The 20,288-nt window shown below is 42.9% G+C and overlaps 1 non-coding gene across 1 annotated transcript; it reads left to right on the forward strand.

Moving 5' to 3' along the window:
- The first annotated feature begins 19,396 nt into the window (after nucleotides 1-19,396).
- trnaf-gaa (transfer RNA phenylalanine (anticodon GAA)) lies at nucleotides 19,397-19,469 on the forward strand. Its single transcript has one exon. It is a non-coding gene; the product is annotated as a tRNA-Phe (tRNA).
- The last annotated feature ends 819 nt before the right edge of the window (nucleotides 19,470-20,288 follow it).

Raw genomic sequence — 20,288 nt, forward strand, 5'->3', positions numbered from 1 at the left:
TTTTAATTTTCTCCAATTCTTAACAGTGGACAATAACTGGGGTTCCATTTAAGCAGCTATTAAGAGACAATTATTAAAACTGGGCTGAGGTTGTGTTAGGAAGTATACGCTTGTTATATTTAACTCCGTAAATAAATGTAAATGTAAGTAAAGATTGACTGCAATATTATAAGAACATAAGAACTAGGAGTAGGCCATCTGGCCCCTTGAGCCTGCTCCGCCATTCAATAAGATCATTACTGATCTTTTCGTGGACTCAGTTCCATTTACCCAACCGCTCACTATAACCCTTAATTCCTTTACTGTTGAAAAATTTATCTATCCTTGCCTTAAAAACATTCAATGAGGTAGCCTCAACTGCATCACTGGGCAGGGAATTCCACAGATTCACAACCCTTTGTGTGAAGAAGTTCCTCCTCAACTCAGTCCTAAATCTGCTCCTCTTTATTTTGAGGCTATGCCCCCTAGTTCTAGTTTCACTTGCTTCAATCTGATTTATTCCCTTCATAATCTTATATGTTTCTATAAGACCTCCCCTTATTCCTCTGAATTCCAATTGTATAGCCTCTTCTCACAAGCCAACCCCTCAACTCCGGAATCAAACTAATGAATCTCCTCTGTACTCCCTCCAGTGCCCATATATCCTTGCTCAAGTAAGGAGATCAACACTGTACACAGTACTCCAGGTGTGGCCTCACCAGCACCTTATACAGCTGCAACATAACCTCCCTGTTTTTAAACTCCATCCCTCTAGCAATGAAGGACAAAATTCCATTTACCTCCTTAATTATCTGCTGCATCTGCAGACCAACATTTTGTGATTCATGCACAAGGACACCCAGATGCCTCTGCACAGAAGCATGCTACAATTTTTTACCATTTAAATAATAGTCCATTTTGCTGTTATTCCTACCAAAATGGATGACCTCACATTTACCAACATTGTACTCCTTCTGCCAGACACTTGCCCACTCACTTAGACTATCCATATTCCTTTGCAGACTTTCAGCATCCTCGGCACACTTTGCTCTGCTGCTCATCTTGGTGTCATTTGTGAATTTTGACACACTACACTTGGTTCCAAACTTCAAATCATTTATGTAAATCATAAACAATTGCAGTCCAAACACTGATCCCTGAGGCATACCATTGGTCACTGATCGCCAACCAGAAGAACACCCATTTACTCCCAGTCTTTGTTTTCTGTTAGTAACCAATCCTCTATCCATGCTAATACATTACCCATAATACCATGCACCTTTATCTTATGGAGCAGCTTTTGATGCAGTACCTTGTCAAATGCCTTCTGGAAATCCACATACACCACATCCACAGGTTCCCCATTGTCCCTTGCACATGTAATGATCTCAAAGGATTCTACCAAGTTAGTCAAACACCACCTGGTCTTCATGAACCCATGCTGCATCTTCCCAATGGGACAATTTATGTCCAGATGTCTCGCTATTTCTTCCTTGATGATAGATTCAAGCATTTTCCCTACTACAGAAGTTAAGCTAACCAGCCTATGGTTACCACCTTTTGTCTACCTGCTTTTTAAACAGTGGCATCACATTTGCTGCTTTCCAATCTATGGGAACCACTCCAGAGTCCAGTGAATTTTGGTAAATTACCACTAGTGCATTTACTATTTCCCCCACCATCACTGTTATAAAAAATATACTTACCTTAACACTGAGAGCAAAAATCGGGAACTCCAGTTCCCAATGGACCTTGGAGCTTTTGAGTCACGTGCCTGTACTAGAAGAAAAATGGCACAGAGACCCAGGTCAGGTGACCAGCAGCAGAGCATCACCAAGGAGAATAGTCCCAGAGAGCTAGGCATAACTGAAGGGCTGAAGTTGTGCTTGGGAGTTGGGGATTGAGCAAATACTCAGGAATCCAGGAGAACAAAATCTCAGGAGATAAGATTGAAAGACTAGCTGGGCCATTATTGAAGCTGTCTGAGTTGGAGTGACTTATGAAGGGAATTCCAAAGTGAGGTCTTCAAAGGGGAAGACAGAAATCCTTCATGAGAGAAACAGAATTTCAGTAAGATTGGTTGACTCACAGTGTTACTGACATCTCATTGAGTTGTTGAGAAATCCATGGACTCTGCCTTGGTCTCATCTGTGATTTTTTGTGCAGTGTGGTATGTTAACCACAGGTAATTTGTTAATTCAAATGCACATCATACTTACCCGTAATGTAAAGATATGTGATAGATATTGTAAATCATTTCACTTTTTCTGACCTTGTATACAAAATTGAAGTGATCAAAAGTGGTTTGCAAATCTGACGCAGTGTGAGCAATGGCCCTGCAATCATCTGCAATCTATAGATCTTGTATATGTAAGCTTAGTTTTGGTATGAAGACAACTGAGATAAGAACATAATAAGAACATAAGAAATAGGAGCAGGAGTAGGCCATCTAGCCCTTCGAGCCTGCCCCGCCATTCAATAAGATCATGGCTGATCTGTCGTGGCTCAGTTCCACATTCCCGCCCTCTCCCCATAACCCTTAATCCCCTCTCTTATCAAAAACCCATCAACCCGCGTCTTAAAAATATTTAGCGAGGCAGCCTCCACCACTTCAACGGGCAGAGAATTCCAGAGATTCACCACCCTTTGAGTGAAGAAATTCTTCCTCAAGTCTGTTCTAAATCGCCCCCCCTTTATCTTGAGGCTGTGCCCCCTAGTCCTACTGTCCTTTCTGAGCGGGAAGAGTCTCTCCACCTCTATTCTATCCATCCCATTCATCATCTTATACGTCTCAATGAGATCTCCCCTCATTCTTCTAAACTCCAACGAGTACAAGCCTAGTTTATTCAGCCTCTCCTCATAGCTCAACCCCCTCAACTCCGGCATCAGCCTAGTAAACCTCCTCTGCACTCCCTCCAAGGCCAAAATATCCTTGCGTAAGTACGGTGCCCAAAAGATAATATTTAATACTGAAACCAGATGACAATTGATCATTTGATGAGGTAAACAACCACTGGTAGATAGATTGTGAATAGTGTGGGGGCTATTACACAGCGTTGCTTGGCCCTGGGCTGGATTTTGAAGTCACTGGCCGGAATTCTCCCAAAAAATATCTAAATGTCAAATTCATGTAATTTACATTAGTTTTTTTCAGTGAAAGTTCAGAGAAGAATGTCCGACACTCTGTGCAATGCAGAGGCCATATCATTAAAAACAAGGGGGCAGGGCTTATCCCCACTGGTGAGGCTGAAATCAATGCACTGAGTGGGCCACTGTGCATACGCTGCTCTGTCAGAGCGAGATTGGCACATTCACACTGATGGTCTTGCAACACCTGCTCTGTCTGACCCCGATTGCTGGCCTCCCTCCTTCCCCCACCAACCCTGTCTGCAAAGTGGCAGCGGGACACCACACTCCCGCCTGTCAACCCTGAGGACTTGCCCCATCAGATTCTGCCCCCTATGCCTCATCCCCATGTGCCCCACCCCTTTGGCACTGTCCCATGCCTGATGGGCAATACCAAGATGCCTCCAGAGCATTGGCACTTTACCCCTTGGGTGGTGCTGGGGGCAAAGGCTGGCACTGTCAGGGTGGCAATGCCCAGCGAACACCCATTCCAGCTACGATTGCTCCCCTTCACTCCAGTGGGGTTAGGCCACTAGTTCCCCAAAAATGGGGAGGTCTGTAAATACTGCTGGAGTGAAGTACTCCTGGCGAGGGGGAGAGAGGCTAGCAAGCCTGGAGATTTCAGTCCTGGGTCCCCTCATTGCATTTAAATCACACGCAAAATAAAATTTAAGTTATTTTTGTGCCTCCCTGCTGGTTTCTGGCATGGAGCTAAGGCCGCTGGAAATCCAACGCTGGGAAAAGCTATCGTGGTGGGAATATAGAACGTAGAACATAGAACACTACAGCACAAACAGGCCCTTCGGTCCACAAGTTGCGCCGATCACATCAACACCTACCAATCCATAGACCTATCTATAACCCCCAATCCCATTAAATCCCATATACTCATCCAGAAGTCTTTTAAAAGACCCCAGCGTGTTCGCCTCCACCACCACTGACGGCAGCCGATTCCATTCACTCACCACCCTCTGAGTGAAAAACTTACCCCTAACATCACCTCTGTACTTGCTTCCCTGCACCTTAAATCTGTGTCCTCTCATAGCGACCATTTCAACCCGGGGAAATAGCCTCTGAGAATCCACCCTATCTATTCCTCTCAACATTTTATAAACCTCTATCAGGTCGCCTCCCAACCTTCGTCTCTCCAGGGAGAAGAGACCTAGCTCCCTCAACCTATCTTCATGAGGCATGCCTCCCAATCCAGGCAACATCCTTGTAAATCTCCTCTGTACCCTTTCAATAGCTTCTACGTCCTTCCTATAGTGAGGCGACCAGAACTGCGCACAGTACTCCAAGTGGAGCCTGACAAGAGTCTTATAAAGTTGCAGCATTACCTCCTGATTCCTAAACTCAATCCCTCGATTAATGAAGGCCAGTACACCATACACCTTCTTGACCACATCCTCCACCTGCGAGGCTGATTTAAGAGTCCTATGGACCCGGACCCCAAGATCCTTCTGCTCTTCAACACTGCTAAGACTCCTGCCCTTCATAGTGTACTCATTCATCCCGTTGGTCCTGCCAAAATGGACCACTACACATTTATCCGCGTTGAAGTCCATCTGCCACTTCTCCGCCCAGTCTTGCATCCTATTTATGTCCTGCTGCAACTTCTGACATCCTTCCAGACCATCCACAACACCACCGACCTTCGTGTCATCGGCGAACTTACTAACCTATCCCTCCACTTCCTCATCTAGGTCATTTATGAAAATGACAAACAGCAAGGGTCCTAGAACAGATCCCTGGGGCACTCCATTGGTGACTGACCTCCATGCAGAAAAAGACCCATCCACAACCACTCTCTGCCTTCTGCAGGCAAGCCAGTTCTGGATCCACAAGGCCAAAGGCCCTTGGATCCCATGCCCTCTCACCTTCCCAAGAAGTCTTGCATGGGGGACCTTATCAAACGCCTTGCTGAAGTCCATGTACACCACGTCCACTGCTCTTCCTTCGTCAATGTGTTCAGTCACATTTTCGAAGAACTCAACTAGGCTCGTAAGGCACGACCTGCCCTTGACAAAACCATGCTGACTATTTCTGATCATGCTAAACCTCTCCAAATGCTCATAAATCTTGTCCCTCAGGAGCCTGTCCATCAGCTTACCAATCACTGAGGTCAGACTCACCGGTCGGTAATTTCCCGGGCTATCTCTGTTCCCTTTCTTGAAAATAGGAACCACATCCACAATCGTCCAATCCTCTGGAACCTCTCCCGTCTCCATTGACGACGCAAAGATCATCGCCAGGGGCTCTGCAATCACCTCCCTCACCTCCCACAGTAACCTGGGGTACATCCCATCTGGTCCCGGCGACTTATCTATCTTGATAGAATTCAAAAGTTCTAACACATCCTCTTCCTTAATATCCACATACTCAATCTTTTCCATCTGCTGCAAACCTGTAGCAAAATCTCCCAGATCAGTTTCCACCGTGAATACTGAGGCAAAGTATTCATTAAGCACCTCTGCCATTTCTTCTGGTTCCACACAGATCTTTCCCCCTTCACCTTTTATAGGTCCTATCCCTTCTCTTCTCATCCTTTTACCTTTCACATATTTATAGAAGGCCTTGGGATTCTCCTTAATCTTACCTGCCAAGGCCTTCTCATGACCCCTTCTGGCTCTCCTAATTCCCCTTTTAAGCTCCTTTCTACAATCCTTATACTCCTCTAGATCCTTAACATCTCCTAGCTCCCTAAACCTTTTATACACCTTTCCTTTCTTCCTGACTAGGTTCACCACATCCTTCGTGCACCATGGTTCCCGCGACCTACCAAAACCTTCTTGTCTCATCGGAACATTGTCGTGCATAGCTCCAGACAAACATTCCTTGAATATCCGCCACCTTCCTTCGGTACTTTTCCCCAAGAATGCCTCCTTCCAGTTTATTTGTCCAATTAACTTCCTGACGTCTTCGTATTTCCCCTTACTCCAGACAAACACCTTCCTAGCCTGCCCGATCCTATCTCTTTCCAATGCTATCATGAAGGAGATAGAATTATGATCTCCATCCCCAAGATGCTCTCCTACTGAGAGATCCATCACCTGCCCTGGTTCATTCGCCAGTACCAGGTCAAGTACAGCCTCTCCCCTCGTAGGCTTATCCACGTGCTGTGTCAGGAAACCTTCCTGAACACACCTAACGAACTCCTCCCCATCCAAACCCCTTACCCTTGGGATATTCCAATCGATGTTTGGGAAATTGAAGCCCCCCATCACGACAACTCTGTTATTACTACATCTCTCTAGAATCTGTTTCCCTATCTGTACCTCAACTTCCCTGTCACTATTGGGTGGCCTATAGAATACACCCAGCAAAGTTTTCGACCCTTTGCTGTTCCTAACTCCCACCCACAGAGACTCTGTAGATAGTCCCTCCACGGCATCCTCCTTCTCTGCAGCCATGACACTGTCCCTGATCAACAGTGCCACTCCACCACCTCTTTTGCCTCCCTCCCTGTCCTTCCTGAAGCATCTGAATCCTGGCACCTGAAGTACCCAGTCCTGTCCCTGAGACATCCAAGTCTCCGTAGTGGCCACCACATCACATTCCCAAGCAGCAATCCACACCCTAAGCTCATCTACCTTATTTACTACACTCCTGGCGTTAAAATAGATACACTTCAGCCCCTCAGTCTGGACATTTCCCTTCTCCACCCCCTGTCTAACCTCCCTCTCATACTGCCTGCAGTCCTTCCCTATCTGGGAGCTAACCTCCTCGACCCAGTCTCCCCATCACAATTCCCTCCCCCCATCCTTTCTAGTTTAAAGTCCCCCCAGTAGCCCTAGCCAGTCTTCCCACCAAGATATTAGTCCCCCTGGGATTCAAGTGCCACCCGTCTTTACTGTACAGGTCACACCTGCCCCTAAAGAGGTCCCAATGATCTAGGAACCGAAATCCCTGCCCCCTGCTCCAGTCCCTCAGCCACGCATTCAGCCTCCACCTCATTCCATTCCTGCCCTCATTCTCCCGTGGCACAGGCAGATATGCGCAAATTCCACGTATCACCCGCTGCGAGGGTGATACAGGCAGTGGGATGCCACAGAGCAGTGGGAAGGAAGAATCGCAGTCACTGTGTTTCAGATCTCCCACTGATTTGGTTTGGTTTGATTTATTATTGTCACATGTATTAGTATTGTGAAAAGTAAAATGTATTGTTTCTTTCTCACTATACAGACAAAGCATACTGTACACAGAGAAGGAAAGGAGAGAGTGCAAAATGTATGTTACAGTCATAGCTATGGTATAGAGAAAGATCAACTTAAGACAAGGTACGTCTGTGAGTCTGAACATAGTGGGGAGGAAGCTGTTCTTGAGTCGGTTGGTATTTATCCTCAGACTTTTGTATCTTTTTCCCGACAGAAGAAAGTGGAAGAGACTATGTCCACGGTTTTTGGGTTCCTTGATTATGCTGGCTGCTTTTTTGAGGCAGCGGGAAGTGTAGACAGAGTCAATGGATGAGAGGCTGGTTTGCGTGATTCGCCCTTTGTAGTTTTTTGTGGTCTTGGAGCCATACCAAACTGTGATTCAGCCAGAAAAAATGCTTTCTCTGGTGCACTGAAGGCAGTTGCTGTCATATCATCAAGAGGAAATTGCAGGTTTGTGATGAAAAGACAATGCAGAAAAAATGGCTTTAAAAATATTAAAAAAAAGCCTAATTCAACAACAGAAACTCAAAAAAGAGAGCAAAATACAAAGCAATACTGGCAAGAGGGAATGATTATAGTGGAGATTAGTGAAGTACTAAAAAGCTTTTGAAGAAATGTAAAAGTAATTGAAAGGCAAGGTTACGACTGGAAAGGAATCAACATCTCCTTGTTAATGTCAAGAATTCCTAAAATATTGGGTAGCAAGAATTAAGAGAGATAGGCCAACGAAGATGCCACGATATATAAAGCTTTTCTGCATGTTTTGAGGGATGTACTGGTTTCTTTCTGTAAATAGAAATTTTTGAGAGATAGCAAAGTGTACCCTGTGAGTTCAGGTGTGGTAGAATTTTCAACTGGTTACTTTTAAGTGAATGTTTTATACCCTATAGATATTTTTGTCATTTTAACCCATATAGTTTATGCAGAACTTTTAATTATATAAATGCTGTTGTTAAAGCCAAGGCTGCTCATAGTTTCCCATTTAAAATCCCAGGCAAATCATTTCTGAACAGATTTTGAATCAACTCTTATAAGTAGAGGTTACAATCATTCCAGCATATAGCTGCACTGGAGCTTCAGAAATATGGAAATAATGACACAATCATCTGCAACCAACCGTTCACCCCTATCCTGTTACAGGCATCTCAGCCGCTGACACCTTTGAGACCGAAGAACGCTGATCTGTATCTGGATGCCTTAACTAGCAAATAAATCATTAAATAATTTAATTGACAATTGCACAGCTAGTGCAGGCAAACCATTGGGATTGTTGTATTTGGAGTTTGTAGACAAGATTTCTCCAGAATGGCACATGTACAAGAAATGTCTCTGCCTTGAGGCACTCCAGCTCAGAGTTATAAAGCTAGAGTTCGAACTAGTGATACATATATACCTAAAGGACAGGACAGATTACAGATAATTTACTCCAGAATATAGTCACACACCAGAAGAAACACCAGAAGAAACCACAGAAGGGAAGGGTGTGATTACCAATCAGCTTGGTAAGGGGACTGTAAGGGGCTAGTAAATGAGCTTTGGCAGATAGTGCTTGTGCCCAGCAGGTACAGAGTACCTATGAAGATAAGAAGAAAGACTGTGTGAAGGACAACCAGATTCCTGATCTAAGCATCATGGAGCAAGTGACTGTCCAAGGGCAGGAAGTACAGAGTTGAAAAGTTGAATTTATGGGGGAATTCTACAATTAGGGGAATAGGTAGTATTCTTTGCAGTCTGAATCAAAAGTCCTGAAGAGTGAGTTGCCAACTGGTGCCAGAGTAAAGAACATCTCAACCACAGCTGGAGAAGTATTTGAAAATAAGGGGGAGTGATCCATTATTGTGATTTGTCAGAACAAACAATAGAGAAAGATTAGAAAAGAGGTCCTACTAAGCAATTGCTAAAAATTAGGACAAAAGCAAAGTACAGAAGATCCTGGAAACCTGAAATATTAACAGAACATGCTGAAAAGATTCAGCATGTGCAGAGTGAAGCAGAGTTAACGTTCCAGATCTGCGACCTCTCATCAGAACCCAGGAATTAGGACCTACATTGAAGATCTTGTGGGAAATACTACCTGAACCAGGTACAAATTGGCATAGGGACAAACCGTTCAGGAAAGTCAACATGTGCACGAAAGCACATCGACCAATGACAATGGGAAGGCAATGGTCTAGTAGTACTATCACTAGACTATTAATCCAGAAACTCAGCTAATGTTCTGGGGACTCAGGTTTGAATCCCATCATGGCAGATGGTGGAATTTGAATTCAATAAAAAAAAGCATTGTCAGAAAAACCTATCTGGCTCACTTATGTTCTTTAGGAAAGGAAATCTGTTATCCTTACCTGGTCTGGCCTACATGTGACTCCAGATCCACAGCAATGTGATTGACTGTCAACTACCCTCTGAACAATGTCAGCTAGGGATGGGCAATAAATGCTGGCCAGCCAGCGACATCCATGCCCCATGAATGAGTAAAAAAAAAATGTTGGCTCATGGGCAAGTTAGAAATTTCAGATGCTTATTCCTTGTGTGAAGCTGCATTAATGGCTGTTGCTGTGCACAGGTTGCCATATGCATCATGAATTGTAAATGAGCCATACATATTAAGCATCTTTGTTTTTTCCTGCTGCCATCAGACTCTTGAATGGACATACCTCATATTAAGTTGATCTTTCTCTATACCCAGGCTATGACTGTAACACTACATTCTGCACTCTCTCCTTCTCTATGTACAATATTTTTCACTACTAATGTAGATCAGCTAGATAGTCAATATCTTTTCCCAAAGGTAGGGAAGTCTAAAACTGGAGGCATAGGTTTAAGGTGAGGGGGAGAGATGCAAAGGGGTCCAGAGGGGCAATTTTTTTCCACAGAGAATGGTGAGTGTCTAGAACAAGCTGCCAGAGGTGTAGTAGAGGCAGGTAAAATTTTGTCTTTTAAAAGCGTTTAGTGAGTTACATTGGTAAGATGGGTATAGAGGGATATGGGCCAAATGCAGGCAATTGGGACCAGCTTAGGGGTTTTAAAAAAACGGCAGCATGGACAAGTTGGGCCAAAGGGCCTGTTCCCACACTGGAAACCTCAATGACTCTATATGACAATAATAAATCAAATCAAATACAAGCATGCTCTTGTTCTGTTAGAGCAGAACTGAATCTCCATAACCTCCTGTTACAGTTTAACCAATTAATGACATGCAAGTGTGTAAACAAGTAATAGGTAGATAGGATTGTCTTCCATGTGTATTTAAGGTAGGTGTTTATTATGCATAATATAATTGTTGGGTTACCTGCTACATTGAGTCCATAGCCAATTTTCCCTATGTAGATTGTTAGACTGTTCAGAAAAATAGCTATGAGCACAGCTGGCCTGAGCTCTTGCATGCCATTATTCAGTGGATTTGATGCATTATTGCACTTAACACATGCTCCTCCATATTATGTTAATACGTCATTGGATGGTTTGCTGTACAGCTATTTTACTGTGCCTAATGATGTTGGTAAAATCGGATATTAATGTGTTTAATTTGTAATGTTCACCATCTTAAATTAACATTATTAACCATTAACTTGTGGGCCACAATAATTTTTAAGCTTATGCAAATGATATATGAGGGGTGTTTCTTTGCTCACATTTAAATGCAGTTCTGGTCTGGTCTGGAATACTTTGATAAAATAGATTAATAACTTTGACTATTAGTCTCAGGTAAAACAAAATTCAGGCTGGTTTGTCATAGAATCCCTACAGTGCAGAAGATGGCCATTTGGCCCATCAAGCCTGTACCAACAACATTCCCATCCAGGCCCAATCCCTTAGTCCCACATATTTACCCCACAAATCCCTGACACCAAGGGACAAGTAAGCATGGTCAATCCACCTAACCTGCACATCTTTGGACAATAGGAGGAAACCAGAGCACCTGGAGGAAACCCACACAGACATGGGGAGAACACGCAAACTCTACATAGACAGTGACCCGAGGCTGGAATTGAACTCGGGTTCCTGATGCTGTGAGGCAGCAGCGCTAACCACAGTGCCACCCTCCACTGTGCCACTATGCTATTGGTCACCTTCACTTCTGAAATCTTTAGACTAGGAATGATAAAATAAATACTTCATCAGCTTCACAATGAAAAGAAATGGGAAAAAAATTATGTGGGGGAATTAACATAAAAATTACATACTTGTGGCAGCTATTCCAAAACAGTGAAAAATAGTTTCTGCACAAATTTTAAGTTATGTACCCATGAATAGGACATAGATGCATTCAACTGCATTCAATAATGAACTGCATGCAATAAATGGTCACATAATTACTATGTAGAAGATTAGTATACAGGACTGTAGGTGAACAAATATGCTGCACATGGAATTCAATATCTCAATGATAAACATTTGGTAAAAAAAAGTAATTATGTTTTGGATGTGAGAAGCAAGGTGGTACAGAAGAGGAGAGGAAATTGAGTGTTTGAGCTCACAAGTTGTTAAAAGCAGCATATCATGTGGTAAGGGTTGTAACACTAAACAAATAGAATACTAGGTTTTATGGCAAAAACTAAAGAAAGGCACAGAAATAATAGCAAATCTAGACTGCAATAAGATTACTGTGTGCAGTTTTGGGCTTTACATTAAAGAAAGGGTGCTGAGATAACAGACAATGTTCTGAAGATTGCGGCCGGGTTTGAGGAAATAGAAATATTTAAAATTACAGCTTTTCTCATGAGTGAACAAATAATTATGAGGTCGTTTGATAGAAGTGTTTAAAATTGTAAAAGGATAGGTCGAGGGAAAAGGAACAGCTTATTTCCAGTGGTTGATGCAAGAAGTTTAAAGCTGAGTACAAGTAAAATATTTTTATAAAAAAGGTTGCAAGACTGGAATGTACTATCAGAGTTAATAATTGCAATCATATCAACATTTAAGAAAAGGTTAGACAGATGATGGAAGGAAAAGGAAAAAAAGGTATATAGGTATATGAGATTTAGACCACTGCTTATGTTCAGTGTAGATACCAGCCCAAAAGATCTGTTTCCGCATTGTATTCCTGTAATTTGTGTGTAATTCTATGTAAGATCACAATTATAGTAGCATCACAGGAGTTACTGATGCTTAAATTAGATGTCTCAGTTCATACCAGAACACACTAACTATAGCATTTGCACTCAATAGTGTGTCTACACTGAATACCGTTGGGATGCTCTCTCTCAAATAATATTGCTTCATGTAATGCTGTCCTCGAGGTGCTGAAGTTTAAGTACAACATTAATCATCACTTGCTGAATGAAGGAGCTGGAGCATGAAAAGAAATAATAATTATATTTTGAATGAGGGAAACTGAATGATATGGAAGAGCAAAGGGTCTTCAGAGCTCAAACTCAGAAGTCCTTAAGAGCACCATCTTATGTAGACAGGCTGTTTTAAACAAGGCTAATGGAACGTTGGATTTTATGGTAAAAGGGTTATAGAAATTTTTATCTCCAGCAGAATTTCTCCACATTTTTAACAACAAACATCAACATCAAATTTGTTAAAACATCAGTCCTTGTTGCAGTTGCCTCTGGCTGCACCATTATCAGAGCTCGTGATAAAGCAGGGGAATAAATTAAAGACTATTACATTAAAACTTTGTGAGCATTTATTACAGAGCTATGAAAATATTTCTCCAAACCTTTTCAGTATCATTAAAGCAACTACACTACAGTGCTGTCCAGTTGGGTCTTTGTGTTTATTTATAGATGATTGAGCTTTAAACTACTACAGAGTTTGCTTATACTTGTCTTCACTGAACAAGCTGCCCAGCATCAGCATCCACTGAGAGGATGCTGATCACTAAACTTTGGGTCAGTTTTGCCTCTGCAATTGCATTGACATTTGTTCAGCTGAATTTGCTATTTGTGTTCCTAATGCTTAGATGCAAATATTGTGATGATACTGTGTCTTTAAGAAATTATTAACTTGTGTCGTGTTTCTTGTGAAGGGAATGTGTTAAACTTCAGCTCTGATTAAATTCCCATTGTCTACAACCGGTTAGCCCACATGCTGAGCATGCAGAAAAATAGTTGCTCCTAGTTAATAAGGTATTAAGGGGTATTAAGGTATTGAGGGGGGACTTAGTGGTAGGGGATGAGGAAATGGCTGAGGTCTTGAATAACTTTTTTGTTTCGGTCTTCACGGAGGAGGACGTGAATAATTTGCCGGGTGTTAGCGATGGAAAGGTGGTAGGACTGGAGGGTCTCAATGACATTGTTGTTACTAGAGAGGTGGTGCTCGACAGACTGGAGGGACTGATTGTGGACAAGTCCCCAGGACCGGATGGAATGCATCCGAGGGTTCTGAAAGAAATGGCGGAGGCGATAGTGGATGCCTTGGTGGTTATTTTCCAGACGTCGCTGGATTCCGGGGAAGTGCCGGAAGATTGGAAAACGGCTAATGTTACACCGTTGTTTAAGAAGGGTGCCAGGCAAAAGGCAGGGAATTATAGGCTGGTTAGTTTAACGTCTGTTGTAGGTAAAATGTTAGAATCTGTCATCAAGGAGGAAATAGCGAGGCATCTTGAGGGGAATTGCTTGTTAGAGCAGACGCAGCACGGTTTCGTTAAGGGGAAGTCGTGTCTGACAAATTTATTGGAGTTCTATGAGGATGTGTCTAGGGCGGTGGATAGAGGAGAGCCGGTGGATGTGGTCTTTCTTGATTTTCAGAAGGCATTTGACAAGGTACCTCACAAGAGGTTATTGCAGAAGGTAAGGGGACATGGAGTTGGGGGTAGGGTGTTAGCGTGGATAGAGGATTGGTTGTCAAATAGGAAGCAGAGAGTGGGGGTTAATGGGTGCTATTTGGATTGGCGGTTGGTGACTAGTGGAGTGCCCCAGGGGTCGGTGCTGGGGCCTCAGCTATTTACCATTTATATAGATGATCTGGAGGAGGGAACCGAGTGTATGGTGTCGAAATTTGCTGATGACACCAAGATTGGGGGAACGGCAAATTGCGCGGAGGGTGTGGAGAGTCTGCAGAAGGATCTAGATAGGCTGGGCGAATGGGCCAGGAAATGGCAAATGGAATTTAATGTTGGCAAGTGCGAGGTGGTCCACTTTGGTAGGAATAATGGTAGGAAGGACTATTTCTTACGTGGCGAAAAACTGCAGCAGGCGACGGTGCAGAGGGACCTCGGGGTCCTTGTGCATGAGTCGCAAAAACCCAGCCTGCAGGTGCAGCAGGTGGTCAGGAAGGCGAATGGGATGCTGGCCTTCATAGCGAGGGGGATTGAATATAAAAGTAGGGAGGTCTTGCTGCAGCTGTATAGGGCATTGGTGAGGCCGCAGCTGGAGTACTGTGTGCAGTTTTGGTTGCCACACTTACGCAAGGATATTTTGGCCTTGGAGGGAGTGCAGAGGAGGTTTACTAGGCTGATACCGGAGTTGAGGGGGTTGAGCTATGAGGAGAGGCTGAATAAACTAGGCTTGTACTCGTTAGAGTTTAGAAGAATGAGGGGGGATCTCATTGAGACGTATAAGATGATGAATGGGATGGATAGGATAGAGGTGGAGAGACTCTTCCCGCTCAGAAAGGACAGTAGGACTAGGGGGCACAGCCTCAAGATAAAGGGGGGGCGGTTTAGAACGGAGTTGAGGAGGAACTTCTTCACTCAAAGGGTGGTGAATCTCTGGAATTCTCTGCCCGTTGAGGTGGTGGAGGCTGCCTCGCTAAATATTTTTAAGACGCGAGTTGATGGGTTTTTGATAAGCGAGGGGATTAAGGGTTATGGGGAAAGGGCGGGAATGTGGAACTGAGCCACGACAGATCAGCCATGATCTTATTGAATGGCGGGGCAGGCTCGAGGGGCTAGATGGCCTACTCCTGCTCCTATTTCTTATGTTCTTATGTATTTGTTTTAAGCTGAGCTAATGCAGGTTTATAGATAGACAAATAGGCAGTTGCTGTTTTGAATTTGAAAAGAGCAGTAGCTTTTGAAGTCTGGGACCTGCTAGAAATTAAGTATCCCTCTACAGATATCTGCAAAAGTCAAGAGCTGTTTTCTCCCTCTCTATCTCTAGATTTCTGCTGTTTGAGGACAGGTCTTTCTCTGAAGGCTGCTGTCTGAGAATCTGAAGACTCTCTGTATCTCTGTCTAGAGGTGTTAAAATGCTTGAGGGCTGACAACTCACAGGAGCCTATGTGTTTTTTGCTAACTGATTCTGAAGAGAAGTTTACATCTGTGAGAGATATTGCTTAGATTGGAACTAATAGAGATAGCCACCAGTTAAGAATTATAGCTTATCATGTTTAAGTATTTCAATTGGTAAAAGTTATGCTAATTATTTTTGTTATAGTTAAACTGTATTGTTAAATAAAGTTTGTTTTAATAAAAAGTTTCCTAGTGAGTCAATGGAATCACACCTGGAGTGAAACACTTTATGCTCATGCTAATGCCAAAATTAAAAACAGTTGGGATCTAGGCTAACTTCATACCTTGGAGTTTCTGATCTGGCCTCTAATACTGTCATAAACTCACGCAATTGTTGACATTTGAATTGTCTGAGGTGACTATTTGAACTCATCATTTATTTATGACTGCCTGGTAGTCTTTTAATGGTGTTTTAGCACAAATATTCTTTTGCATGCATGAATTATATGCCTTAAAGCGCCAGCTTCACTCTGATCTTATGGTGCTGCGCCAGAAATAATGTATTCAACATTTGCAAAATTGAGATGCTATCGTTATTGCATTTAGCCTTTGTCTGAGCCGACATGTGCAATCACTTGAAAGATTCCAGTCTGGTATCTGTCTCTGCTGAAACTGAAGTAAATCCTCAGCTGTTTGATCAGCTGTTCAGAAATGATTTGGAGTAGCAGCAAATATGTATGGCATCCTTCTGGTGCATAACTATGTCCGGTTCCATCATATCATTTCTAATATGTGTTTCAGGATTATATACTGGCTCAATGAGTGACTAGGAGCAGTTGGCAGAAATCTGTGAAGGCGCTTGACATTTTTCCTTGCTTGAAGAATGACTCATTACCAGGAGAATGCAGTGCATTTTGTAGCTTAGATGTATTACCTTGAAAAGGTATAAAACCCTGGCACTATAATCAATAATGAGAAATTACATACTGGCAGGGCTCATCCATCAGTTTTCAGAACTTGTCATAAAGCAAGGGATCCATATGTACATGTGAGCATGTAGGTACATAATTTCTTACAAAAATATTTAGTGCTATAACAGTTTTACACACTTGCAACATCTAGAGACCAATAAACCATTATTCTGTACAATGCTGCCTGAGATAATGAAGTGAATAAAAGATGCTAAGAAATAAGAGAAGAGTCACTGGGAGAAATTAAGGAACTATAGGTATTTGACTTGAGCTGGAATTTAATGCTAAGAAGAGCAGATATGAGTCTATAAGACCAGGCAAATAAATTATTTTAAATTCATTAACTTCAGGGAAGTAATAGAAATGGCAGGACTAATGTTGAGAAATGGAAAATGTCTTTTGAGGATAAATGCAGGATATTGCATTTAGAAATAGGTAAGAACAAACGTCTGCATAACATGAAAGGTTCCTTTGACTCCATTGGCAGTCACTGTGAGGGAAATGGATTGGGAGTGATTACTCATTATACTCTAAGCATCTGGTCTGTGAGGCAATTAATAATAGAAATTAGGGAGGTTATGTTTGAGGCTAATGGACTGAATGAGAATAGGTTAAATTAGCATTGTACAGGTCAAAGGTGAAGTGAGGTCAATGCTAGTGTAGAATGCACCATCCGGTAGACAGCCATGGTACCCCTCTTGTGAATGTTTAGGCTCTGGATGAAATGTCAATCAAGTGCATTGCTTTTGATTTTATTTGATTTACTATTATTGTCACATGTATTAGTTTATAGTATTGTTTCTTGCATGCTATACAGGCAAAGCATACTATACATAGAGAACAAAAAGAAAGGGTGCAGAGTGTAGTGTTACAGTCATAGTTAGGATGTAGAGAAAGATCCACTTAATGCAAGGTAAGTCCCTTCAAAAGTCAGATTGTAGCAGGGAAGAAGCTGTTCTTGAGTTGGTTGGTATATGACCTCAGAATTCTGTATCTTTTACCCGACGAAAGAAGATGGAAGAAAGTATGTTCTGGGGTGCGTGGGGTCCTTGATTATGCTGGCTGTTTCTCCGAGGCAGTGGGAAGTCAATGGATGGGAAGCTGGATTGCATGATGGGCTGGGCTTTGTTCATGAACCTGTCTAGTTCCTTGCAGTCTTGGTCAGAACAGCTGTGATATATCCAGAAAGAATGCTTTCTGTGGTGCATATGTAAAGATTGGTGAGAGTTGTAGCGGACATGCCAATTTCCTTAGTCTCCTGAAAAGGTGGCGGCATTGCTGGTGTTTTGGTGTTTTGTTCCAGACCTTGAATTACTGTTCCTTAGTTACAGACAACTACCTATCAAAAAACTACATATTCCACAGCAGAGCAATATTATTGCATTTTCTTCAAGTCTCCAACTGTTACTGCTTGTAAAAAAAAATTAAATTTGCTGCACTTGATAGTTAAATCATTAGCTAAGGTGTTCCCTTAGCTTTGCCTATGTAAAGTGTTAAAATGTTCTCAGGCTTGGATCATTGACTAAAGATATTGTTTCCCTTGCTTATCTTCTTCACCAACTTTGCTCGTTCTAATCTCTTCTGGAATTTATTTCATCCACCTTCCTTACCACTACACCCTCCAACTTTTAATCTCATCTTCTCTGATCCTCTGCCAGGCAAAACAACAGTCAGTAATTTTCTTAAACTTTGTATTTAATTCCTACTAGTCATTCACTGTCAGCCATTCCTGTTGTTCCACTAGCAAAGTTCATGCCTTGTCTGAGGGGCATAGATGTAAGAGCACTTTCTGCACGGCTGTTGAAGGGTCCTGGTAGAAGCCTTCACATTACTTCATTGAACCTTTGGAGTGCTATCATTGTCCACATGATCCTCGTAGTCACTGGTCAGCTTTTGGCAATGTATTATACAATAATGACTGAGACACCTGGCCACTACAGCCTTCTGCCACCTTTGCAGCTGGTGCGCTGCACAATCTGCTTTTGCCTGTTCTGCCTTTGAGGAATGATTGGACTGTACTTTATCTGGCACCTTCACCAGGTCTTACAGCCAGTGGTGGTTTATCAGGAATAAGAAGGTCCCAACGATGGGAGCATTGCTCCCAGTCCACTGCACTGCTTTGGAGGGGGGTGCAGTCAGAGGGGCTGCATTATGGGGTTCTGGGGCTGGACAGCGATCAAGCCAGTGATTGGGAGGTCAGCTGTGCAGAGCTACTGTGCATGTGCCACCTCAGCGTTGACAGATTGACGTATGCAGGGTGGTCCGTTCAGCGCTATGCTGCCGGCCTCTCCAAGGGGGATAGCGCCACACTGATTTCTCATGAAATTCACACTAGTGCAGTCTGCAATGCACAGAGTGTGGGAGGTGCATTTTGAAAATCCTGCTGAAAAAAACAGCTGGATTAACTCCAGTTTTTACACGAATTCGACACTTAGAATTTTGGGAGGAGAATCCCAACGAACATCACATTAGGGATTATCAGATTGCACAAGTGTCTCCGCCATATCAAGGTAATAATCCACAGGGCCTGGACTAGCCTACTTGTCCAGCAGTAGAACTGACTTCACCTCTCAAGCAAAAGTGTACCATTGCTCTGCAGCCAAATTCTCCTCCTGCTCTGAATCAACAAAATAGATATAAATAGGTTACCTAAGGAGCTACCAACCACATTCGCCCACACCTCAAGTGAAAGAGGCTAATATAGTTTTGCACTATTGCAACCTTTCATGTTTGCCTCAGCTTCTATCCTGCCTTATTCTTGATGCCACTGCTATTTTCTTTCCCCATTATTCCATTGCATTCCTTTCATCAGCGAACTGATATTTACTATGAGACCCAGCTCCTATACATTTGATTCCACTTAAACTCACTAGCCATTCAAGTATGATGCAATGCTCCAATAATTGCTAACATAATTGGGCACGGGCCTTCCAACCTCATTGTGTTTCAGCTATTATCCATCACTACATCTTAAAAATCCCATGCTTAATCCCTCCAACTATCAACTCCAACTCATAGAATTATAGAATAATACAATAACAGCCGATATAGCTCAGCCGGGAGAATGTTAGACTGAATATCTAAAGGTCCCTGATTCAATCCCAGGTTTCGGCAAGATCCACTTGCTGGCTTTCTGTGCTATCTGCTAATTGGCACCGCATTTTGTCTCGCACTTTCTTCAAACATCAATTCACGCAAGCTGCAACAAACCAAATGCCCATCACAATCTCCTGTCAATATTTTGGGGCGGTACAGTAGCACAGTGGTTAGCATTGCTGCTTTACAGCTCCAAGGACCTGGGTTCAATTCCCAGCTCGGGTCACTGTCTGTGTGGAGATTGCACATTCTCCTCATGTCTGCGTGGGTTTCCTCCAGGTGCTCTGATTTCCTCCCACAGTCCAAAGATGTGCCAGTTAGGTTGATTGGCCATGCTAAAATTGCCCCTTAGTGCCCTGGGATGCGGATGTTAGAGGGATTATTGGGTAAATGTGTTGGGATATGTGGATAGGGCCTAGGTGGGATTGTGGTCGGTGCAGACTCAATGGGCCGAAGGGCCTGTTTCTGCACTGTAGGGTTCTATGATTCTAACATGGAAGGAGGCCATTTGGCTGATTTATGGTGGGCCATCACTTTGAAAAAACAGAGTTTAAAATTTCTGGCAGCATTGATTCATTTAGTATATCCAACCTGCCTTTCCTCTGTCAGGTCATAAAGATGTTATTGTCATGCAAATCTATGTTCATCCAACTCATATGCCTGTATAGATCTTATTACCACCTTACACTGAATGCTCTGGTCAAAGTCAAATAACATTCTGAGTGATTTGAACCATATCATCCCTCCTTGATCTCCATACTGATCAGTTCAGTCAGCTACTTCATTCCCCCTGCATCATGGACATTTCTGTGAGACTATTCTCCTTTCACCATTAAA

This window comes from Carcharhinus amblyrhynchos, chromosome 7, assembly GCF_965287045.1.
Source record: "Carcharhinus amblyrhynchos chromosome 7, sCarAmb.v2.hapA, whole genome shotgun sequence".
Lineage (NCBI taxonomy): Eukaryota > Metazoa > Chordata > Chondrichthyes > Carcharhiniformes > Carcharhinidae > Carcharhinus > Carcharhinus amblyrhynchos.